Below are 21757 nucleotides of genomic sequence, written 5' to 3'. Positions count from 1 at the left end.
CTCTGATTTTTTTTTTCTTGCCCAAATTCCTAAGGAGTTTGGGAGTCATGCCCTACAAATCCTAAATTATCATCAGATGGGTTTTATTTAACCCTCTGTATCATAATTTACTTTCCAACCTGACTCTGACATAACATTACGAGACAAAGAAGAAAATCAAAATATTTTACCCCAAAACATGTTTCTTTGCCATACTTTGAAATGGCCCTGCAAAGCTCTTCTTTGTGGGGGAAAACTTGCATCTGTAAAGAATCTGTATTAACTCCTGACCAACATGGTGAGACCCCGTCTCTATTAAAAATGCAAAAATTAGCTGGGCATGGTGGCGCACGCCTGTAGTCCCAGCTACTCGGGAGGCTGAGGCAGAAGAATCACTTGAACCCAAGAGGCAGAGGTTACAGTGAGCCAATATCCCACCACTGAACTCCAGCCTGGCGACAGAGCGAGACCCCGTCTGGGGGAGCAGGGGGGAAGAATCTCTGTTAACATAGCTAGATCTTTTTCTTCCAGACTCTCCCAATCTTAAAGAGATGAACTAAAATCTAAATAGGAAATATTTGTCACCTATTATCTCTAAGGGCAGCCACTATAAGACTTCAAAAGAATTCTGGTCTCCACAATCTTTACCTTAACCTAAACATTCCCTTTCTAGCTATCCCAGATCTTTAGACAAACTCAACCAATTTTCAACCAGAAAATGTTTAAATTCACCTATAGCCTGGAAGCCCCCTGCTTTGAGTTGTTCTGCCTTTCTGGACCAAACCAATGTATTTCTTAAATGTATTTGATTGATGTCTCATGCTTGTCTAAAATGTATAAAACCAAGCTGCATCTGACCACCTTGGGCACATGCTCTCAGGACTTCCTGAGGGCTGTGTCATGGGCCATGGTCACTCATATTTGGCTCAGAATAAATCTCTTCAAATATTTTACGCAGTTTGACTCTTTTTGTTGACACCCTGAACCAATCGATTTCCAGGTAAATGGGCGATATTACTAGCCAGGCATAGGTCATATTTCCATTCCTGTAGGCAGGGAGATAGAAACTATGATGAGTAAAATGGGAATGGGAAAGTTTACTGGCTAAACAAAAACAATACCCATCATATACCACAAACTACCCATTGGCTTCTCAGCATTCACACATACCCATCTTCTCATATATATGATTCCAAGAATGCTGCTAACTAGTAATTATCCCCTTTAAAACTGAAAATAGGCTTATCCTGCATCCAAAGGAAAACAAGCAAAAAATCACATCCGGCCAGGCACAGTGGCTCAAGCCTGTAATCCCAGCACTTTGGGAGGCCGAGGCAGGCAGATCACAAGGTCAGGAGTTTGAGACCAGACTGACCAACATGGTGAAACCCCATCTCTACTAAAAATACATCTACATCTCTACTAAAAATACAAAAATTAAGCCGGGCTCCGTGGCTCACGCCTGTAATCCCAGCATTTTGGGAGGCCAAGGTGGGCAGATCACAATGTCAGGAATTCGAGACCAGACCAACATGATGAAACCCCATCTGACTAAAAATACAAAAATTAGGCCGGGCTCGGTGGCTCATGCCTGTAATCCCAGCACTTTGGGAAGCCGAGGCAGGTGGATCATGAGGTCAGGAGTTGGAGACCAGCCTGACCAACATGGCGAAACCCCGTCTCTACTAAAAATACAAAAATTAGCTGGACATGGTGGTGTGCACCTGTAATCCCAGCTACTTAGGAGGCTGAGGCAGGAGAATCACTTGAACCCGGAAGGCAGAGGTTGCAGTGAGCCCAGATCACACCATTGCACTCCAGCCTGGGCGACAGAACGAGACTGTCTCAAAAAAGAAAAAAAATCACATCCAGTCACCACACACAGTTCCAAAGCAAGAGATCTCTTGAGGATGTGTGCTCTTCTTGGTCAGGTCTTGATGGTCCTATTTCAAGTGACTAAATTTTAAATAAAAACAACCCCATTTCATCTCAATCCAAACCGTAAAAATAAAAAATAAAAAAAATTAACCCCAGTCAACAGTGGAAGAATACAGGACAATCTTTTAATACCATATTTTAAAGGAAAGACAATTTACAATGGCCACTGGACAAAGACAGCAAAAATTCATTCTCCAGTCAGTGGAATGAATCTTGTGGTCAAACTGTTCTACCTCCAGTCCTGCTTGCTAGGAGGATATCCGTTAGTCAATATCCTCCAAGGCCATTCCTAAGAGAGATGAAAAAGGCAGAGGTAGAATATTCTCTTGATTCTGCACCTACTTCTTGTTTGCAAAACTATAAGGACTTGGGAATGATCATAAAGTATTTTCTAGAGGAGTTGGAGACAAAAATCAATAAGGAACAAATCTTTCTAGCTTATTGGTCTACCATCTTCTGGAGTGCAGTGGCGCAATCTCGGCTCACTGCAAGCCCCGCCTCCCGGATTCACGCCGAGTAGCTGGGACTACAGGCACCCGCCACCACGCCCGGCTAATTTTTTTTTGTATTTTTAGTAGAGACGGGGTTTCACCGTGTTAGCCAGGATGGTCTCGATCTCCTGACCTCGTGATCCGCCCACCTCGGCTTCCCAAAGTGCTGGGATTACAGGCGTGAGCCACCGCGCCCGGCTGGACGACTTCTTAAGTCAGCTGTTGAAAACTGCCAGGACTCTTGGTGGCAGGCAGTCAGCACTGGGGTCCAGGCTGGCATTCCCATGCCCTGTTTTGCCACTGCCCTCTCCTTCTATGACAGGTACAGACACAAGATGCTTCCAGCCAACCTCATCCAGGCTCAGCGGTATTACTTCGGGGCTCACACCTGTGAACTCTTGGCCAAACCAGGGCAGTTCATCCACACCAACTGGACAGGCCACGGTGGCAGTGTGTCATCCTTGTCATACAATGCCTGATGATGATGCTGCTGCTGCTCCTGTCACCCTCCACGATTCCACAGACCAGGACATTCCATGAGCCTCATGGCACTGCCAGCTGGCCCTTTGCCCTATTTTCTGTTTAGATCTTTTTTTTTTTTTTTTTTTTTTTGAGACAGAGTCTCACTCTGTCACCCAGGCTGGAATGCAGTGGCATGATCTTGGCTCACTGCAAGCTCCGCCTCCCAGGTTCATGCCGTTCTCCTGCCTCAGCCTCCCGAGTAGCTGGGACTACAGGCACCTGCCACCACACCCGGCTAATTTTTTGTATTTTTAGTAGAGACGGGGTTTCACTGTGTTAGCCAGGATGGTCTCGATCTCCTGATCTCATGATCCACCTGCCTCGGCCTCCCAAAGTGCTGGGATTACAGGCATGAGCCACCCATGGCCCAGATCTTTTTAAAAAGTGTTATAAGAGACTCCTGAGGAAGGCACACAGTTTATTTGTAAATTAGCCCTGTGAGGGCCGCCGTGCCCTCTGCCCTTGCCTCTTGGGACTGACCAGGAGCTGTTCATGTGTGTGAGTGGGAACCACCTCCTTGCAGCAGTGGCTTCTGCATGCCCCATGTGCTGGTGTGGTTCCCATCACGCAGATGGGAAGGGTGTTTGTGCACTCTGATCAATTGGAACCTCTGTATCATACGGCTGAATTCCCTTTTTCCTTTACTTAATAAAAGCTACGTCAGACTGATAATAAATAAATAAATAAATAAATAAATAAATAAATAAATAAATATATATCAACACTGATTCTCCCTGGGTAGCCAATTGAGGTATTTGGATAATTTAGTTCTTTCTTTATCCACTTTTATTGCTGCTCCTCTAGTTTCAAAAATAAGTAAATTTAGAACAAAAAAGGCCAGGTTTGGTGGCTCACGCCTGTAATCCCAGCACTTTGGGAGGCCAAGGTGGGCGGATCACTTGAGGTCAGGAGTTTGAGACCAGCCTGGCCAACATGGTGAAACCCTGTCTCTACTAAAAAATACAAAAATTAGCCTGGACATGGTGGTTCATGCCTGTAATCCCGGCACTTTGGGAGGCCAAGATGGGCAGATCACAAGGTCAGGAGTTTGAGACCAGCCTGGCCAATATGGTGAAACCCCGTGTCTATTAAAAATACAAAAATTAGCTGGACCTGTGGTGGGTGCCTGTAGTCCCAGCTACTTGGGAGGCTGAGGCAGGAGAATCGCTTGAACCTGGGATGCGGAGGTTGCAAGTGAGCCAAGATTGCACCACTGCACTCCAGGCTGGGTAACAGATTGAGACTCCATCTCAAAAAGTAAGGCCAGGCTTACTGGTTCACACCTGTAATCCCAGCACTTTAGGAGGCCAAGGCAGAGGGATCACCCAAGATTGGGAGTCTGAGACCAGCCTGACCAACATGGAGAAACCCCATCTACTGAAAATACAAAATTAGCCAGGAGTGGTGGCACATGCCTGTAATCCCAGCTACTCAGGAGGCTGAGGCAGGAGAATTGCTTAAACCCAGGAGGCAGAGGTTGCAGTGAGCTGAGATTGCACCATTGCACTCCAGCCTGGGCAACAAGAGCAAAACTCTGTCTCGAAAAAAAAAAAAAAATTAACCAGGCATGGTGGCACATGCCTGTAATCCCAGCTTACTCTCAGGAGGCTGAGGCAGGAGAATCGCTTGAACCCAGGAGACAGAGGTTGCAGTGAACTGAGATGGCGCCACTGCACTGCAGCCTGGGCAACAGCGAGACTTCCACTCAAAAAAACCAAACAAAACCACTTTAGTCATAGTTATTGGATAGTTCAGGTCATTTGGCTTGAATTTTATGGTTTCCTTTTCCCAGTTTAATTATTCTACCTTGCCTGGGTATGGATCCTATCTTAAAGTTGCTGGCACGGAAAGGCAAATGAGAGGTAAAATGACTCAATTTGCTAAGATAAATTCACCTTGGACTTTAACTCACTGTATTAGTCCATTCTCACGCTGCTAATAAAGACATACCCTAGACTGGGTAATCTATAAAGGAAAGAAGTTTAATTGACTCACAGTTCCACAGGCTGGGGAGGCCTCAGGAAACTTAAAATCATGGTGGAAGGGGAAGCAAACATTTCCTTCTTTACATGGCAGCAGAAAGGAGAAGAAGAAGGAAGCCACTTATAAAACTATCAGATCTCATGAGAACTGACTTACTATCATGAGAACAGGCTGAGGGAAACCATCCCCATGAGTCATTTATCTCCACCTGGTCCCTCCCACACATGTGGCAATGATGCAAACTATAATTCAAGATGATATTTGGGTTGGAACACATCCAAACCATATCAATCACTTTCCATTTAAAACTATGTTTATAAAGACACCAAAGGGCACAAAAGTATTAATAATATATGTAACCCAAAATAAGCTCTGGGTATTTATTTACTTTTGCTTGAAGATTATGGTTTACATGTGTAAGCAATGCTCTAGAGATAATCAGACTATCGGAAGACGGAATCCCCATGCCAGTCTTCCTCATTCATTCCCTGGGCAAGTCCCTTAATCTACATATATCTAAATTCTCTATTTTTTTAAAAAAAAGATGATACATTTCTCAATATTTACTTTTGTCCATTAATTAAAATTCTGAAAACAGAGGTAGATGTGGCGGCCGTGGCTTCATGGGCTCCGGTAGCTCCCACCTCCCCAGCACTGGCGGCACACCCACACCAGCCCGGAAGAGCAGAGGATATTGCAAAGGATACAGATGAAGAGATGCATAGACCAGGTATGGGAGGAGTGCAGAGCTTCCATGCCATACCTAGGTGACACCCTTCAAGAACCTTCATGTGTTCAGCCATCCAGAAGCTTCCTGAACCTGTCCTTTTGTGTTTTTCTGAAGGCTTCATTATGGAGACACGATTGACTAAATGATTGGCCATTGGTGATAAACTTAACCTTCAGTCCGCTCCCGGGACTGATCCTGCCTTGGTCTTTCTGGCGACCAACTCCATCCTGAAGCTGCCTAGGGGCTGCCAGCCCTCAGTCAATCATTCACAGGCAAAAAGACATCGCTGTGGAGATTCCAAGGATTTTAGTGTTCATTTCTGTGTCGGGCGCAGTGCTAAGTGCTAGGTGTTCACTGGCGATGAGGCAGATGGAGGTTACCAAACTTGTGGACCAGAGCCTCATGTAACAGACGTGGACCTCACTGTAGCCTGGTCATGGCTTCTAGCTTTTTGGATCTGAGGCTCCAAAGGAGGAAATGACCGTTCAGGGTTCTTGCTCCAGCTTGATTATGGAAGCTGAACCTTCACAGGGTGTGCACTTACCAAGGACAGGAAAATTTCTCTCTTTGAAGGGCTTTAAGTGTGTAACAAAGAAAAATGACGACTTTGTCTATCAGATAGCAGATGAAAAACATTGTGAACAATTACTCAGAGGCAGAAATCCAAGTCTGGGAGGCCACCTCCAATGACCCATGGGGCCCATCCAGCTCTCTGATGGCCGAGATTGTGGACCTGACCTACAACGTGGTGGCCTTCTCAGAGATCATGAGCATGGTGTGGAAGCGGCTCAATGACCATGGCAAGAACTGGCAGCATGTGTACAAGGAGCTGCTGCTGCTGGACTACCTCATCAAGACAGGCTCCGAGTGCATGGCCCAGCAGTGCTATGAGAACATCTTTGCCATCCAGACCCTGAAGGACTTCCAATACATTGACCAAGATGGCAAGGACCAGGGCATCAACGTGCATGAGAAGTCAAAGCAACTGGTGGCCCTCCTCAAAGATGAGGAATGACTGAAGCCTGAGAGGCCCAGACTCTCAAAACAAAGGAGCGCATGGCCCAGGTTGCCACTGGCATGGGCAGCAACCAGATCACCTTGGGCAAGGCTCCAGCCAGCCCAACCTCTCCACCAGCCACTTGGAGCAGGAGTATGGCAAGGCCAGGTGTCCCCAGGCTCCTACCATGCCTGTGAGTAATGGAAGTGCTTCTCACCCTTTGCCAGAGCAGCAGCAATGGGTGACAGGTGGGATGGGTGTCCCTGGGCTTAGGGAGCGGTGGCCCTTGCAGAGCTTGAATCTATACTCGGTACTGAGCCTTTGGCAGCCCAGGCAAATTGTCCTTGGTCTGGATTGAGTTTGGTTATAAAGGGACTTTTAGCCCCTTGGCTGCTCTGTTCAGGGGTCTCTAAGGCCCTTTGCTGCCCTGTGGGTCTCATTCTGTACATCTGGGCAGAAGGTGGGCAGAGGCAGGTCTTGTCTGCTTTCTCCTCAGAGCGGGTCTGGCAGCAAAGGGTTGTCCTGCTGCATATCCAACGGGGAGTTGACTCTGGTAGCCAGGAGGAAACAAATGCTTTTTCTTGATAATCTTGTTTCTTTTTTTTCTGAGACAGAGTCTCACTCTGTTGCCCAGGCTGGAGTGCAATGGCACAATCTCGGCTCACTGCAAACTCTGTCTCCCAGGTTTAAATGATTCTCCTGCCTCAGCCACCCAAGTAGCTGGGATTACAGGCACCTGCCACCACGCCCAGCTATTCTTCATATTTTTAGTAGAGACGGGGTTTCACCATGTTGGCTAGGCTGGTCTTGAACTCCTAACCTCGTGATCCACCTGCCTTGGCCTCCCAAAGTGCTGGGATTACAGATGTGAGCCACTGCACCTGGCTGATAATCTTGTTTGTTTAATCTCATATTAAATGTCTTTCCACTGACTGAAAAAATAAATAAAATATTGAAAACAGTAAGAAGCATACTTTCTTTCTTGTTTTTTTTGAGATGGAGTCTTGCTGTCGCCCAGGCTAGAGTGCAGTGGCGTGATCTCCGCTCACTGCAGGCTCCGCTCCCCGGAGTGGTTCACGCCATTCTCTTGCCTCAGCCTCCCACGTAGCTGGGACTACAGGCATCTGCCACCTCGCCCGGCTAATTTTTTTTTGTATTTTTAGTAGAGACGGGGTTTCACCGTGTTAGCCAGGATGGTCTCGATCTTCTGACCTCGTGATCTGCCTGCCTTGGCCTCCCAAAGTGCTGGGATTACAGGCGTGAACCACCGCGCCCGGCCAGAAGCATACTTTCTAAAAAGGTCTAAGGTTCTAAAATTCTTTTCCTGTTCTTCAAACTCTGTGGTAAGTTAAGAAAACTTGGTGGGGTGTGGTAGCTCACACCTGTAATCCTAGCACTTTGGGAGGCCGAGGCAGGTGGATCACCTGAGGTCTGGAGTTCGAGACCAGCCTGGCCAACGTGGTGAAACCTTGTTTCTACTAAAAATGCAAAAATTAGCTGGGTGTAGTGGCATGCGCCTATAATCTCAGGTACTTGGGAGGCTGAGGCAGGAGAATTGCTTAACCCAGGAAGCAGAGGTTGCAGTGAATGGAGATTGTACCTTTGCACTCCAACCTGGGCAACAGGGCAAAAACTCTGTCTCAAAAAAAAAAAAAAAGAAGACTTTTGCTTAATTCTTAGAACTCCAAGTAGACATCCTTGAATAATGATAGCTACCATTTACAGAGTGTTTACCTAAATCCAAGCAACATCAAAGTGTTCTACATGTATTGATTCATTGAAACTTCACAACAATTCTCAGAGGTAGATTTTATTATTCACAACCAAGGAAACAAAGGCACAAAATTAATTGACTTCCCTCAGAAATCCCATGTAGTAAGTGGCAGACATAGAATTTAAACAGTATGGCTTGACTCCCTACTGTTATTTATTTATTTATTTATTTATTTATTTATTTATTTTTTATATAGGGTCTCACCCTGTCTCCCAGGCTGGAATACAGTGGCACAATCTCAGCTCAATGCAGCCTCGACATTCTGGGCTCACACGATGCTCCCGCCTCAGCCTTCCAAGTAGCTGGGAATACAGGCACACACCACTACACCCAGCTATTGTATTTTTTAGTAGAGACAGGGTTTCGCCATGTTGCCCAGGCTGGTCTCAAACTCAGGGACTCAAGCAACCTGCCCACCTCAGCCTTTCAGAGTATTGGGATTACAAGTGTGAGCCACAGCACCTGGCCAACTCCATACTCTTATCCATTATATACTATATCCCTTCTGTTGCCATGATGCTTCATAATGTCATAACTGGTATTTTGGCTGTATCCTCAATAAATACTCGTTAAGTGGGTCTGAATATAATTCTTAATATGTATTTGAGAAATAATAGAGTTGGCATTTTCAGAGAAAGACCTTAAGTTATAAGACTATTAATTTGTGGCCATTAATATATATTCATTGTGATATATAATGAGAATGCTGTTTCTTTGGATATGGTTGAAGAGAGCTGGCCAGCTTTTGTATGCCCTGATAATCTGCCCTTCTCTTGTCCAAAAATACACACCTTCTTTAGCACATTCCTTTATGTATGATTTTAAACGCCCTCTCCATTTTCCCACTCTTCTATATGAATATTTTTGGGCTGGGCGCAGAGGCTTACGCCTGTAATCCCAGCACTTTGGGAAGCCAAGGTGGGCGGATCACAAGGTCAGGAGTTTGAGACAAGCCTGACCAACATGGTGAAATCCTGTCTGTACTAAAAATACAAAAATTAGACGGGCCTGGTGGCGGGCGCCTGTAGTCCCAGCTACTCGGGAGGCTGAGGCAGGAGAATCGCTTGAACCTGGGAGGTGGAGACTGCAGTGAGCCAAGACTGTGCCATTGCACTCCAGCCTGGGTGACAAGAGCAAAACTCCATCTGAGACGGAGTCTCACTCTGTCGCCCAGGCTGGAGTGCAGTGGTGCCATCTTTCCATCTGGGATTACAGGCGTGAGCCACCACACCCGGCCAAAGGCTTTTAGTTATTAATTTGAAAAATAATACTCAACATTTCTGCTTTAGTTTGAGGAATCACTGACACAAGACCTAAAACTATATTAACATAAAGTTTATTAGAATAAACCAGAATAAATATATAAAATGCATCCTAGACCCTTCATGCTTTTAAGCATTTGAGTGAGTGTCCTGACCAAACTCTGTTTGGACAATATTCTGCACCACAGAACTACAAACTCTAATTTTCCAAACTACACAGTAGGCTAGAATGTGAGGTTGGGAACATGATCTTTGTATTAGTTATTGAAGGAGTAAAATGCAGACAACATCATGGACACCCACTAAATTCACTGACCTTTAATGACATTTGATACTCTGAATTTGGCAGTCAGCAAGCAGGTTTGGGGCTTAAGAAAATATTAACATTTCTGCAATGTTATGTTTGGTCCCATAAACCTGTGAAAGAATTTTAAAAAATATAAGATAGCATTGAGACATAAAGTAGTAGTATTACCATCATCAGAATCTGTTAAGTGTCTCCATTTTCTTTTCTTTTCTTTTCTTTTTTTTTTTTTTTTTTGAGACAGAGTCTTGCTCTGTCGCCCAGGCTGGAGTGCAGTGGCGCGATCTCGGCTCACTGCAAGCTCCGCCTCCTGGGTTCACGCCATTCTCCTGCCTCAGCCTCTACAAGTAGCTGGGACTACAGGCGCCCACCACCATGCCCGGCTACTTTTTTTTTGTATTTTTAGTAGAGACGGGGTTTCACCGTGGTCTCGATCTCCTGACCTCGGGATCTGCCCGCCTCGGCCTCCCAAAGTGCTGGGATTACAGGCGTGAGCCACCGCGCCCGGCTAGTGTCTCCATTTTCAACATCAATGGATTGAAATCTGATTATACAATTCTCTTTTCATCCATCTAAGTCTCCTTCTGGAAAGGGAAAGACACTTGCTTTTTCCACAGTCTCCTTGCATGCATCTTTGCACAATCTCAGCTGCTCTGCTGAAGGTTCTAACCACCACTTTCTGTGACACCTGCCAGTCCTCCCCCTCTCCTGCTGATCTGCATCCTCCTACTTCTCTCCTCCCTGCCCCACCCCCACGAATGCATGTATGCATTGCCTGGATCCTGTGACCCTCACACTCATCCCTCACTCAGAGCAGTGCATCCGTGAGTAATACTTTCTAGAGGCACTCTGCCCATCCACTGGATGCGATATACATAGGATATGATTTCCATCCTCCTGAAAGTCAGAGAGCACTTCCCAGGATGATTCTCTGAAAACTGATAGCAGGTTTTCTTCCAGAAAATTGCAGGACAGGTTGAACTCAATCCATTTTTTTAAAAATGCCCTTGAGGTTTCAATTTTTAAAAAGCTGAAAAGCTATATTTCTGGCTCTGTAAGTAATCCATATCTCTGAACTCTGTCCTTAAGGTCATAAGATATTTTACAGTATTTATCCTTGGAAATATACATTAGAAATACGAATGAGATCAGGCACAACTTTGCAATTAGTTAAGAACAGTGAGTAACAGGGTTTCAAAAAAAAAACACCTAGGTTTATGTCAAATTATATAAGCTAAAGCTTTTCAAATGTATTGTAGAATTACAAATTGTGGCCTAAGTTTTCATCAGATTCTGAGTTTCACATTGACTAAAGATCAAGAAGGAATATAAAATCTAATATTCAAAATAGAATTAGAAGCTACATGCCAGGCCCGGTGGCTCAACCCTGTAATCCCAGCACTTTGAGAGGCTGAGGTGGGTGGATCACTTGAGGTCAGGAGTTCAAGACCAGCCTGGCCAATATGGTGAAACCCTATCTCTACTAAAATTACAAAAATTAGCCGGTGTGGTGGTGGGCGCCTACAGTCCCAGCTACTTGAGAGGCTGAGGTGGGAGAATCGCTTCAACACAGGAGGCAAAGATTGCAGTGAGCTGAGATTGTGCCACTGCACTCCAGCCTAGGCGACAGAGTGAGACTCTGTCTTAAAAAGTTACAATATTCCAGCAATGTGGTAGTCTAGTCTAAGCCTGTTTACTGCTGATAATCCAGAAGTCATTGAATACCAAAGCAAAGACCTAATCTAGATCTTAGATTGAGTTGAAACATGACTCCTCATGACTTCTAGCCTTTTTCTGGGTTTTACTTTCCATTGCGATATATAATGAGAATGCTGTCTCTTTGGATATAGTTGAAGAGAGCTAGCTAGCTTTTGTGTGCCCTGATCATCTGCCTTTCTCTTACACACCTTTTTTTTTACCGGGGGGGGGGGCGGGCGGCGGGGACGGAGCCTCGTTCTGTTGCCCAGGTTGGAATGCAGTGGTACAATCTCGGCTCACTGAAACCTCCGCCTCCCGGGTTCAAGCAATTCTCTGCCTCAGCCTCCCGAGTAGCTGGAATTACAGGCGCTTGCCACTACGCCCAGCTAATTTTTATATTTCTAGTAGAGATGAGGTTTCACTATCTTGGCCAGGCTGGTCTTGAACTCCTGACGTCGTGATCCACCCGCCTTGGCCTCCCAAAGTGCTGGGATTCCAGGGATGAGCCACCGTGCCCAGCCCAAAATAAACACCTTCTTTAGCATGTTCCTTTGTGTATGATTTTAAACTCCCTCTCCATTTTCTCCCTCTCTTCTATAAGAATATTTTTATTTGCCTGTGTTGCCCTAAAAATGCAATGCTTAGAATTGAACATGCAGTTCCAGATGAGATCTGACCAGTGTGAAGTACAACGCAATGTTCTCTTCTACCATCTTGACAGTGTACTTCTTATGTCATTTAACAAATAGAAAGTTAAAGAAAAAAGTTTTACAGCTATTGGAATGTATGTAGCTGGCAATCCAAAAGTATTTCTGAATTTTGTTAAACGAAAAGCCAGGCTGGGAATGGTGGCTCATGCCTGTAATCCCAGCACTTTAGGAGGCCAGTGTGGAAGAATCACATGAGCCTAGGAATCAAGACCAGCCTGAGCAACGTAGCAAGACCCCCTTCTCTACAAAAAAATTAAAAATTAGTCAGGCATGGTGGCATGCATCTGTAGTTCCAGCTACTCAGGAGGCTGAGGTAGGAGGAGTGCTTGAGCTCAGGAAGTCGAGGCTGCAGTGAAGTATAATCATGCCACTGCACTCTAGCCTGGCCAACAGAATGAGACCAAAAGAAAGAAAGAATAAAGAAAAGAGACCCGGCATGGTGTCTCACACCTGTAATACCAGCACTTTGGGAGTCTGAGGCCAATCACGAAGTCAAGAGATCTAGACCATCCTGGCCAATATGATGAAACCCCGTCTCCACTAAAAATACAAAAAAATGAGCTGGAGGTGGTGGCACATGCCTGTAGTCCCACCTACTCAGGAGGCTTAGGCAGGAGAATCCCTTGAACCCAGGAGGTGGAGGTTGCAGTGAGCCGAGATCAGCCACTACACTCCAGCCTGGCAACAGAATGAGACTCCATCTCAAAAAAAAAAAAAAAGTAAATAAAATAAAAAAAACAAAAATCAAACCAAACAAAACATGCCAGCTTTTCTATATTATTTATTTATTTTTTGAGATAGAATCTCATTCTGTTACCCAGGCTAGAATGCAGTGGTGCAATCTCAGCTCACTGCAACCTCTGCTTCCCAGGTTCAAGTGATTCTTCTGCCTCAGTCTCCCAAGTAGTTGGGACTACAGGCATCTGCCACCACATGTGGCTAATGTTTGTATTTTTAGTAGAGACGGGGTTTCACCATATTGGCCAGGCTGGTCTCAAACTCCTAACATTGTGATACGCCTGCCTCAGCCTCCCAAAGTCCTGGGATTACAGGTGTGAGCCACTGCACCCAGCCTATTTTTGTTTTTAAGAAAACTTGCAGAACAAGGCTAGGCACTGTGGCTCACACCTGGAACCCCAGTGCTTTAGAAAGCTGAGACAAGAGGATCACTTGAGGCCCAAAGTCCACCGCCAGGATGGATAGTGAGACCCTGTCTCTGCCAAAAAAAAAAAAAAAAAAAAAATTAAATTAACCAGTTGTGATGGCTTGCACCTGTAGTCCTAGCTACTCATGAGACTGAGATGGGAAGTTTCTTGGGCCCAGGAGTTTGAGGCTGCAATGAGCTATAATGTGCCACTGTACCACAGCCTGAGTGATAGAGTAAGATACTGTCTCTTAAACAAACGGGGCCTGTAATCCTAGCACTTTGGGAGGCCAAGGTGGGGAGATTGCTTGAGGTCAGGAGTTCAAGACCAGCTTTGCCATCATTATGAAACCCCATTTCTACTAAAAATACAAAAATTCACTGGACATGGTGGCACATGCCTGTAATCCCAGCTACTCAGTGTTGGAAATAAGAGCTCAGAGTTGCAAAGAAAATGAGCATTCAAATAAAGGATTTCTCAGCAAGGCAAATTTGCTTCTGCAGAAGGGTACTGCTCATTCTTGTCACTGCAAGAGCACATTGAACAAAGAAGGGAATGGGTTTTTATCCCTAACACAGTCAGTCCCTACTACTGTGTCCAGTCCCCATTGGCTGGGGTCGGACTGCACAACCTAAGCTGATTCCGATTGGCTACTTCAAAATGGAGCAGGGGTGGGAGCTACAGCAGTGGGAAGAACAGTTTTGGAACTTAAGGGTGCCAAATAATGCACAGATGTGGGTTGTTACAGATTGGGAATGGATGTGGGTTACACATTGGGAATGGATGTGAGTTACACATTGGGAATGGCTGGAAATTGTTTACCGTAACTAGGGGCAAGGAGGCAAGGAAGTTAGGCTTTGAAAATAGAGGACAACGGATCTTTGAAGAGGAACTCAATGTTTCCTACAACTTCCCCCTCTTGATTTTCATAATTCTTCCTCTTCAAACTCTTTAGCGTGTCTTGACTCTGCTGTTCTGCTTGGTTTTCTAAAAGTAGGAATTTATCTGAGTAAGGTGGGAGAGAATTAAAGGTTTTGGTGAGAGCTGTTTCTATAAGTCTCTCCACCAATCCATGAATACAGGGTATGATGCAGCATCCTACAAGAATAAGTATACCTATAACAATTGCAAGAGATAAGGCCTTGTAATGCCTTTGTAATTGTTCCATTGGGGGCTATGTTATTAGGAATGGAATAAGGACAGGACAGACTGGTTGGTAAGCTCTTGGAAGGGCTTAAGCTCACTGCATCCCATTACGTCTCCAAGGAATGCTAAGTTTTCCTCCTGTCATGAGAGACGGGAGGTAAAATTGGCATCAGGAGACAGAGGCTGGATGGCCCTCGGAGGCTGACCGGCAGGGTGTCAGACTTTAGGGAGTAGCAGAGAAAGAGAGATCAGCAGAATTCATTACCCCAGGCTGTGGGGTCTTGGAAGAGAGCTACCATACAGCTCATGCCCTGTCAAATGGAAGACCATCCAAGTGGTCATTGGGTATGGAAGGGATAAAGGAGGTATAGGAGGGTTAAATTGTTTTTAGCTTTAGTTTGGTAGGATTCTCCTCTGGAACAATGGCCCATGACTCTGGAAGTGGTGACACCTTCTTGACTAGGGTATGATGAGTCCATCCTCTTTCTGCTGTTTGGACTGCAGTTTCAGTGGTTAGAAGCACTAGGTAGGGTCCTTCCCAAGCTGGTTCTAGTTTTCCTTCTTTCCAACTTTTGATGAGGACATAACCCCCAGGCTGATGCTGGTGTGCTGGGAACTCTAAGGGTGGCGCCTGTGCTAAAAGACCTTTAGTTCTGAGAGAAGAGAAAGTGGAAGACAGACCAAGTATATAATTTCTGAGAAACTGATCTTTTGTTTCAAACATAGGAATGTCAGCAGTGGAGTGTTAATAGGGCAACCCATATAGCATCTCATAAGGAGATAAACCAACATCTTGCTGAGGGGTAGTTCAGATTCTTAACAAGGCAATGAGTAGGCATCTAGTCCATGGCAACAGAGTCTCTAAGACTAATTTGGTTAAGTGACTCTTCATTTTCTCCACTCTTCCCAAAGAAGGTGGGTGCCAGGGAGTATGGTATTCCCATGTTATGTCTAGTGCTTGGGTTAATTTCTTAATGACATGTGCAATGAAATGAGTCCCATTATCTGAATCAATATTTTCTGTTAGTCCATACCTGGGTATAATATTTTCAATCAATGCTTTGACTACATTATTAAGTTGCACTTGAAAAGGGAATAGCTTTCACCCAGTGAGTAAGGTGATCTACTATCACTAATAAGTACTTCAGGTGAATGATTGAGGGCATTTCAGTGTAATCAACTTGGACACTTTGGAATGGTCTTAATCCTGGACTTCTTTCCCCAAGGGGTGGTTTTCTCAGGGTCTACTTATTAGTCTTGTTGTGTATTAGGCAACTATCTGTGACTTGTCTTGCCAGAGTATAAATTCTTATACATCCATAAACCCTGAGAACTGCATCACACATAGCTTGAGGTCCCGTTTTGATGCAGGTGAGATAAGACTTCTCTCATGAGGGGTTTGGATAACATTTATCTTTGGTCTGGTAGCACTCATTTCTCTTCTGAATTTTCTTTGGCCCCTATTTTCGTTGATTTCTCCCTTTCAGCGGAAGAGAAGATGGGGACTGGTCCGGGGAGGAAGACAAGGGATTAGGTGAAAAACGGGTATTTCAGAGGAAATGGCAGCTTGTTGGGCTATTTGATCTGCAAGGTTATTCCCTCGACTTTCAAAAGAAAGACCTTTTTGGTGTCCTGGGATATGGACAATAGCTGTCTCTTGTGGCAGCTGGAGGTTATCTAATACTTGAGTGATTAATTCCTTGTGGACAAGGTCTTGGCCTTTGCTATTAATGAGACCTCATTCAGTCCAAATTTTCCACAGGTGTGAGCTACCCCGCCTCTAAGGCATACTTGGAATCAGTATAAATAGTCCCTTCCTGGTTTTGCAAGTGTTTCAAAGCCTGATTTAATGCAAACAAGTCACAAGTTTGGGTGGACCAATTATTAGCCAGTCTTCCTGACTATATTTCTGCAAGAGCTTCCCCATCAACTACTGAATATCCATTATGTCTTTTTCCTTCAATTACCCGGGAAGGGCCATCTATAAATAAATGCTGTCCTGTTTTGAAAGGGGTCTGTCTTAAATTGGGCCTGACTTTTGTGTGGTAATCAATTAAATCTAAACACTGATGCTCAGGTCGTTTTAGATTCGGATTCCCTGTTAGAAAACCTGCTAAGTGAATTATCAGTGGTTAGCGTTAAATCATCTCTAATAGGATAGCTTCATACGCTAAAATCCTTGAGTCAGTGAGCCACTTTCCTGCTTTCTGGCTTAAAATAGCTCTAACTTGATGGGGTGTGCTTACAACCAAAATTCCCCCAAAAATTAGCTTTCTGCTTTCTTCAGTTAACAAAGCAGTGGCTGCAATAGATTGAACACATTTGGGCCATCTACAGGTTAAGGGGTCTAAAACCTTTGATAGAAAGGCTACAGGTTGCTGGTGGCCCCCATGTTCTTGGGTAAGTACCCCTAAAGCTACCCCCTTGTTTACATTAACAAAGATGTAAAATGGCTTTTCTAGGAGTTCCTGCTTAGTTTTAGGCAAAGGTAGGGATACAATTCCTTCAACTCACTCAGGTCCTATCCTTCGTTTGTCCTTACTTATTAAGTGCCCTAAGTATTTAACTTCAGGCTTTACAAATTGGAGTTTTCCTTTTGAAACCTGTAAGCCTTTTTCTCCGAAATGGTTAAGGAGGCCAATGGAGAGTAATTTCAGTGGGCCTTATCCTTTGGAGCCCCCTGCTGGAAGGTGGATAACATAATACTTGCTTTTTGTTTTTGCTTACGTGTACTTTGAGCTTCTCTAAGGAGTTCGTTCATGGGACGGTCTTTTCAATTCTCTATCTTTTGTCTTTAGCATTCCCTGCCCAAGGGGATCTTCATATTTTCCCAGTGAGCTGCATTGTTATTGTCCCACCGGGGGTCTTAGGCAGAGAATTTTTGGTCTGCGGTGGGAACATTTTGACGGGAGAATGTTCATGTTCCCAAATTACCATAGCAGCTCTACAGATTATTCTCCTTTCTTCCCCTGAAAAGAGGATGCCCATGATGGACATTAATTCAGCCCAAGTATATAATTGGGGTCCTAAAAATTGGTCAATTTTATCTGCCACTCCATAAAGGTCATCTAACACTGGCTTGACTTTTTTTTTTCAAGTTTCAAACTTCTGAGCTGGTTAAGGGGACATTCACAAAGCCAATAGCTCCCCCCTCCTGTGGGCACCTCTCTTAAGGGGAAGAATGTTGGAGCTGATTCCCTAGAGGTAGAGGAGAAAGGGAAGTTCTGAATATTCTTTTTACATTGCTCTACCTCACGTTGAAATCCTTTTAGGGAAGGGTACTTAGGAGCAGGCTCATGGGATGATAGTTCCCAAAAGTCAGGGTTGTAAGGAGGAGGAACAACGTGAGTAAGGGAAGGATCTGGGGTGGCAGTGGCTGTCTGAGGGCGAGGGAGGTTGGGATCAGGGGCATTAAGCAGGGGAAGGTGGTCTATGGGATCCCATACTCTGGTAGACTGTTTGGAGGTAGGGAACCTGTTCTTTTCCGAGGAGTTGGTTTCTGACTTACTTCCTGTAGTTTTTAGGGGATAAAGGAGACTTAGGGTTTCCCATCCTGGAGATTTGACCTGAGGCCCAATCCCTTGTCCTAGAGATTTCTTGCCTTTCCTTTCTCTAAAGGCTCAACTCCCTCTTACTGGAGATTTCTTGTCTCTATCCCGACCACCAAGGAAATACTTTGTCGCCCCCCACGTTTCTTACCTTGGTCTGTGCACAGAGTTACCTGGTTGCTGCAGTATGTGAGGATCCTTTCCGCCCACATTGCTGAGTGTCCAGGTTTATTCATCACACTGGGTAGGGCCCAATTCCTTACCCTGAGGCCACCACGACAAGGCAGTGGGATGCTTCTCCTCATGGGAGGGGACTGAAGACCCTTTCCCAGAGGAGAATGGGAATCCCAGACAAGCCCCGGAAATAAGAGCTCGGAGTCACAAAGAAAACAAGCACTCAAATAAAGGATTTCTCAGCAAGGCAAATTTACCTCTGAGAAGCGCTGCTCATTCTTCTGGTCACTGCAAGACCACACCAAACAAAGAAGGGAATGGGTTTTTATCCCTAACACAGTCAGTCCCTACTACTGCGTCCAGTCTGCATTGGCTGGGGTCGGACCGCACAATCTAAGCTGATCCCAATTGGCTACTTCAAAATGGAGCAGGGGTGGGAGCTACAGCAGAGGGAAGAGCAGTTTCGGAACTAAGAGTGCCAAATAAGGAACAGATGTGGGTTGTTACAGATTGGGAATGGATGCGAGTTACAGATTGGGAACAGATGTGGATTACATATTGGGAATGGATGCGAGTTACAGATTGGGAACAGATGTGGATTACAGATTGGGAATGGATGCGAGTTACAGATTGGGAACAGATGTGGATTACAGATTGGGAATGGATGTGGGTTACAGATTGGGAACAGCTGGAAATTGTTTACCATAACTAGCGGCAAGGAGGCAAGGAAATTAGGCTCTGAAAATAGAGGACAAGCAGAACCTTTGAAGAGGAACTCACTGTTTCCAAAATCAGGAGGCTGAGGCAGGAGAATCGCTTGAACTCAGGAGGCGGAGGCTGTAGTGAGCTGAGGTCGTGCCACTGCACTCCAGCCTGAGTGACAGAGTGAGACTCTGTCTCAAAAAAAAAAAAGCAAACTTGCAGAATATGAGGCTAAAGTTTTATGGAACCTTTAATTTCGTATCCACCTTCTCAGTATATTTAATATACTGGTTTCACATGGATACTTCACCTTTTTCAAAGATCAATTTCATTAGCATCAGTAGCCACTTTCTTTTTTATTTCTTTTAACTTTCATTTTAGTGTCAAGGGTACATATGCAGGTTAGTTATATGGGTACATTGCATGTCTCAGGGGTTTGGAGTACAGATTATGTCATCGCCCAGGTAATAAGCATGGTATCTGATAGGCACTTTTTCAGTCCTCACCCTCCTCTCACTCTCTGCCCTAAAGCAGGCCCCAGTGTCTGTAGTTCCATTTTTTGTGTCCATGTGTATTCTGTGTTTAGCTCCCACTTACTACTTTCATTTAACTCAACTTTAAAGCAATCTGCCAGCTCAGAAGTGATTCTTGCCTGAAAAGAATTCCACTGGATAAGACCTACTCCAAGCATGAATACATAGTGAATGTTGACCAGCTATTGTTGGATATTGGCAGCAATAAATGGTATGCTTTTTCTCCAAGAGGGAAAGGAGAATGTTATCGGAGGAAGCATCCACAACAGGAAACTGGCATGATCTGTTTTCTAATGTCAATATGAGTCATATATTTATTTATTTATTTATTTATTTCGAGATGGAGTCTTGCTCTGTTGCCCAGGCTAGAGTGCAGTGGTGTGATCTCGGCTCACTGCCACCTCCACCTCCCAGGTTCAAGCAACTCTCCTGCCTCAGCCTTCTGAGTAGCTGGGATTACAGGTGCCCGCTACCATGCCCAGCTAATTTTTGTATTTTTTACTAGAGATAGGGTTTTGCCATGTTGGCCAGGCTGGTCTTGAACTCCTGACCTCAAATGATCCACTCACCTTGGCCTCCCAAAGTGTTGGGATTATAGGCATGAGCCACTGTGCCTGGCATAGATTTATTTTTTTGGGCAGATTACATGTTTATCTGAAATGAGGAAACGTTTTCTGTGATAATGATAGTGATCATGTAAAAGAATGGCCTGATCTAAAGGAATCACCATTTTGTCCAAACGGGTGATTACTGGGAACAGAATGTAAAAATAATTTGCTCACTGTTGTATCTCCAGCAATTGATACAATGCGTGGTAAAAAGCAGATCCTCAAAAACAAAACAAAACAAAACAAAAAAAAAAAAAACTTTACAAAGTAAATAAAGAAAGGGGGAAGAGAGGAAAGCCAAGAGAATGAGGAAAGAAGTTTCAAGAACATCAGATAAAAGCCCAAATATTGATGTAGGAGAGGATCTCCAAAATCTATGTCCAACTTCCTTATTTTAGATATAGGAAATGCAGACACAGAGGAGTTCACTAACTTCCCAGGGTTATAATATCTCAGGCTAGATGGTTACTGTGTCATTCCCAGATGTTAGGATTTTGGACTGGTGTGTGTGTGTGCGTGCACGCACGCACATGCACACGCGTGAGAGTGGCTGTTGCCCAAGCTGGAGTGCAGCCTGGGTAATTTTTGTGTTTTTGTAGAGACAAGGTATCCTCCCCCTGTTGCCCAGGCTGGTATTGAACCCCTTGGCTCAAGTCATCCACCAGCCTCCCCCTCCCAAAGTGCTCGGATCGCAGGTGTGAGCCACTGCACCTTGCCAGGACTTTGGACTGCAGTCTTCTTAATGAAACACTAGTGGAGCTGCAGGAAGTATCATCAAAGGAAGACCCTGGGATCTTGCACTCTGACTCCGGATTAGCATGCTGAGATTGGAGGAAGCTTGAGAAGAAGTCTTAGCCACAGACTTGGAAGAAACTCTGGGATTTAAACGAGAGAGCAAAAGCAAGACATAGGGGAGCAATTTAATTCTAAACACCAGACTAAAACTGAGCAAATTGACAGGTGCTGTTATTTCCTTACTGTCAATGGTCTATACTTCTCTACACACAGGCACCATCGTCCCCTCTTGCTAACAATCTGGGTTAGACTGCAGTAGTTAAAACTCAGGGACAAAAATTAGCTCTCTCAGAGATTATAATTTGCCAGTAGAATTCAGAGACTGTGATGGCACAGATGACAGTGGCTTCTCTCGACATTAGTACTGGGGCATGTGAATAGATGTAATCCTTGGAATACAGCAAAAAGTTCTGCAGCCAATCATTGGAAAAAGTGCAGTTACACAGATTTCTTCACGGCAAGACTTTATAAGGCCTTTAACATACTAATATGAGTTTTGAATCTCCAAAAGGCAAATTGGTTGTTAGACTTTCCAAACTTATTTGACCCATACACTCCCTACTTTGATTTTGAGGACTTATTTTCCAAGGGACTATACTTGGGGACAATAGTTTTTCTTTTTTTTTGTTTTTAAACTGTGATTTCATATCATAAACCAGTACACACATACTTCTAAAGGTAAAACTAAGACAAAGGTTTCATAAAATATTACGTACTT

The 21757-nt window shown here is 44.6% G+C and overlaps 1 pseudogene; it reads left to right on the top strand.

Moving 5' to 3' along the window:
• Positions 1–2141: 2141 nt before the first annotated feature.
• The window catches only part of LOC129458883 (epsin-2-like), a 75867-nt pseudogene continuing 56251 nt past the window's right edge, over positions 2142–21757 (top strand).

The sequence above is a fragment of the Symphalangus syndactylus genome, chromosome 1, assembly GCF_028878055.3.
Source record: "Symphalangus syndactylus isolate Jambi chromosome 1, NHGRI_mSymSyn1-v2.1_pri, whole genome shotgun sequence".
Classification (NCBI taxonomy): Eukaryota; Metazoa; Chordata; class Mammalia; order Primates; family Hylobatidae; genus Symphalangus; species Symphalangus syndactylus.
The sequence above is the reverse complement of the archived record's forward strand: the minus strand, read 5'-3'. Positions and strand labels throughout refer to the sequence as shown.